Source organism: Myotis yumanensis, unplaced genomic scaffold (assembly GCF_028538775.1).
Source record: "Myotis yumanensis isolate MYYU_CA2020_CCGP unplaced genomic scaffold, mMyoYum1.0.hap1 SCAF_2, whole genome shotgun sequence".
NCBI lineage: Eukaryota > Metazoa > Chordata > Mammalia > Chiroptera > Vespertilionidae > Myotis > Myotis yumanensis.
The window spans coordinates 53,864,550-53,868,860 of NW_027223753.1; the positions used below are offsets into that span (position 1 = coordinate 53,864,550).

The following is a 4,311-nucleotide window of genomic DNA, read 5'->3' on the forward strand; positions in this document are numbered from 1 at the left end:
TGCTCCATGGACCAACTCACCAGAGAAACAGCCATAATTGATGAAAAGTATATTTTTTAAAAGTTTGAGGTCCCCAAAAGTTATTGCAAAGGCACACAGCAAATTAAAAAACATCTATCCAAGAGAATATACTAAATCTCAGGAAGGACAGTCCTGGCCACAGTCAGCATGATGATGTTATATTGGAAATCAGTGAGTTGAACAGAAGACGCCTTAGTAAGCCAAATTTGGTGTCTTTATTACGCCAGCGGTCTCAGAGGAGTTGCTTCTCAAAGTCTGAGCAAAGCAACATGAAGGAAGTTTTCCCTTTATACCCCCCAAGTTCCTTTGTCTCCTAAATATGGGTTTTCCGGACCTTTTACAGGCTTTTCAAAGAGCCCTATGTGTGCTTAGCAGATATCGTGCAGGAAGCTTATAGTTTTGAGCTTGTAGCCTTGAGCTTGCACAATTCAGATAACCAAAAGACACCTGGCATAGACCAGGGATGGACCAGACCCTTATGACATCAGAGCGGCTTGCAAGGCCAGATAATTGAGCTTATTTTCCCTATTATTTTAGCAAGCATGTTTACAGAAGCCAAGAATAGCAGAGTTGCCCTAACCGGTTTGGCTCAGTGGATAGAGCATCGGCCTGCGGACTCAAGGGTCCCAGGTTCGATTCCGGTCAAGGGCATGTACCTTGGTTGCAGGCACATACCCAGTAGGGAGTGTGCAGAAGGCAGCTGATCGATGTTTCTCTCTCATCGATGTTTCTAACTCTCTATCCCTCTCCCTTCCTCTCTGTAAGAAGTCAATAAAATATATTAATAAAAAAAAAGAATAGCAGAGTTAATTCACAGAACAAATGACCATCTATGTTTAGTGGAAATTTTCAAACAGCAGTTTTTACAACACAGAAGTTACGGGAACAAGATGGAGTGCCTGTGCTTCAATGAAAGCTCCAAACTTGAGGTGTAGCCAAGAAGATGGTGCTCCTTGTCTCCCAGGCTCGGGTGAAAGGCTACATTACTTTCATGGAAGGGGCAGGCAGCATTTCTCATAACCCCATGCTCTATGTTACTGGAACTAGATTCCAGACAGGTACAGCCAAGGGATTTGGGGCTCCATTTCCCCACCTAATCTTCTTATAGGGCAGAGACTGTACCTCATGTGTAAGAGGGAATACAGAGGGCCCAGCTCTCTAGTAGAACAGAGGTTCAGTACTAGGGGAAGCAGCCAAGAAGGCCTAAGGCTACCACCTCCCCCCATGTGCTGCTCAAAAAGGAGGACTGTCACTCTGGGGAAAGGAGGACACTGTCACACACACAGCTCCGGAGCAGCGGCTCAGAGATGTTACCCAGGGGGAGAGGAAGGCCGTAAGAACAGAGAGAGAGCTCTGAAGCTCTCCCCGGATGAACTGACTTTATTTGAAACAGTGTGGGGAAGTTAAAGCCTGAAAGTGCTCTCATTGAACAACGGAGAAGTTGGTGGTGAGTAAGTAAGGGGAGGGTGGCAAACAACAGGCCCGGTAGTTTACCAGCGAGAATCAGAGAAATCACAACTCAGAAGAGTCCTCCCAGAGTCATGAGTAATCTCAGGCTGGCCTTCAAAACGAAACCAGCAAAACCCTTGAATTTAATTGGATCAGACTGTGGATTGATCTATGCCCCAGGGCATTATGGATACAATATTATAATCAGACAGCAATTAGTAGAGCCTAACAGCTGAGTATGATGCCCATAGGGGCAGCTGGCTTAATAGAGTGATTAAATCAAAAGACAGTCAAAGAGAACCCTGATAAAGAACTACCACCCAGTGTGACTAGGCCTGGGCAGGGTTTCCCCCTCTGACCAGAGATATCAGAGGTTCCAACTGTGGGGGGAAATACACCTCATAAAAACAGGCAGAGTCTCTGAACAAATAAACAAGCAAAGAGAGAGCACAGATGCATTGGAGGAAGAAAATGGCATTAGATAATAACTTAAATTCAAATAAACAAATAAATACAGCCAGAAATGGCAAGTAAAAGTGTTAGTACAGCAAACTCTATAAATAAAGTTCTCCTTTTCTCTTAAATTTCTTTTAAAAAATAAAATTAAAAGAAGTAATTATTATAACAATAGGTTGTTGTTTTTGAAACATGTGTAGATATAAAATGTGCAGTGATAATAACACAATAATGGGGAGGAAGGAATAGTGCTGTATCAAAGTACTTTCCTTTGTCTCACCAGAGATAGTATAAGTTGAAGTATGTTCTGAGAAGGAGGGTATATATGATAAGTCCTAGAGCAAGCTAAGAAAATAACACAAAAAGTACAGAGAAAAGCATCAAATTAAAAGAAAAAACAACACATAAACAAATTAAAATTAAACACAGTAGGAAGTACTTAATACAAAGGGATAATAGAGAAACAAAGGAACAATATAAGAATAAAAATATCTGAGATTTATGGAATGCAAAAGTAAAACAGCAGACATAAATCCATCCAGCTATATCAATAATAGTATTAAATGTCATTGTATTAGAAAGCCAATCAAAAGACAGAGAGTTTCAGATTGGATATAAAATAAGATTCCATGCTGCCCATGGAACACACACTTTAGATTCAAAGAAATAGTTTGAAAGTGAAGAGATTTAAAAAATATATTACGCAAACAGAAACCATAAGAAAGCTCCTGTGGCTCTATGAACATCAGATAAAATAGACTTAAAATCTGTTACCTGAAAAGCGGGTGGGAGGGGAGCGCATCCAGGACACGTTCCACGCAGGCTCTGCAAGGCCTGTGACCTCCCTGTGATCTCCGTGCAGGTGGCTCCGCCTCCGCGCAGGATCCCAGTTTCTTCACTTTGGGGTTGTGGTCCATCAGCGCCGGGCCCTGGGGGCCCAGCGAGCAACCCTGGGGTATCTGGAGGAAATAGACCTGAAAACACTGGAGAAGGAACCAAGAATTTTTTTAGCGAAGGAGCTGTGGGAGAAGACTGGCGCAGTGACCATGGCTGTGCGAAGGCCAGGCTGCTTCCTCTGTGGAGAGGAGGCTGCGGACCTGTCCTCCCCGAAGCCCAAGTTGGATGGGCTGGGCGTGCCCCTCTACGCAGTGGTGAAGGAGCAGGTTGGGACCGAAGTGGAGGACTTCCAGCCTTCTTTCAAGGGAGAAATCTTCCTGGATGAAAAAGTTCCACGGCCCACAGAGGCGGACAATGATGTTCATGGGTTCGTCCGGCTGGGCGTCTGGCTGGGCGTCCGGAGCAGCTTCTTCCTGGCCCGGCCAGAGGGAGGCTTCTCTGGAAACCTGGAAGGCGAAGGATTCATCCTCAGGGGCGTTTTTGTGGTGGGATCAGAAAAGCAGGGCATTCTTCTTGAGCACCGAGAAAGAGAATTGGAGATAAAGTAAACCCAGTTTCTGTCTGGAAGTTGCTAAGAAGATCAAACCCCAGACTTCAGCCTCAGAGGAAAAGTGACTGGGCACTGCCCAGCTCAGGGATAACTAGGGGCTCGCCTGTGTTCACAGGATGCTCGGTTCCCACTCGTGTCACTTAGGCCATCTTCTTAGACTAGGTCGTTCATTAATTTAACATTGTGCTCTGTTTACTCTCAGTAAGACAAAATAGCCTCAAATAAGACTGATAAAACGCTAAGAAGTGAGTGAGGGGTATTTCAGCTAAAACCTGAGAAACATGTGGCTTAAAGTTGGCTGGTGCACTTCATTACAAACGTATATGGTGTTTAAGGTGCTGTTATTTGAAATGAGTTTTATTTTCATGACTTTAAAAGTTTAAGAAAAGTTGGTGATTGATTAAGAAGATTAAGGATAAAAGGCTTTTGGCTTGTGTGTTTTCTATACTGATTTGTTATATAATGTTGAAGTAATAACATAAAGGAATTGATGTGCTCTGGATGGCTTGATAAAGGTAGATCAAAGAATGAAAAAAAAAATGTTACCAGAGATAAAGAGGGACATATTATAATGATAAAGTGACAATCCATCAGAAAAATATAATAGTTATAAACATGATATGCACATAAAAACAAAGCCCCAAGCCCTAACCGATTTGGCTCAGTGGATAGAGCATCGGCCTGTGGACTGAAGGGTCCCAGGTTCGATTCCGGTCAAGGGCATGTACCTTGGTTGTGGGCACATCTCCAGTAGGGGGTGTGCAGGAAGCAGCTGATCAATGTTTCTCTCTCATTGATGTTTCTAACTCTCTATCCCTCTCCCTTCCACTCTGTAAAAAAACAATAAAATATTTAATAAAAACAAAGCTCCAAAATACATAAAGAAAAACTGACAAGATTACAAGGAAAATAGGTCATAAATAATAAAAATTGAAGAC

The 4,311-nt window shown here is 43.0% G+C and overlaps 1 pseudogene; it reads left to right on the forward strand.

Moving 5' to 3' along the window:
* Positions 1–964: 964 nt before the first annotated feature.
* LOC139002413 (peroxiredoxin-like 2A pseudogene) lies at positions 965–3,438 on the forward strand (annotated as a pseudogene).
* The last annotated feature ends 873 nt before the right edge of the window (positions 3,439–4,311 follow it).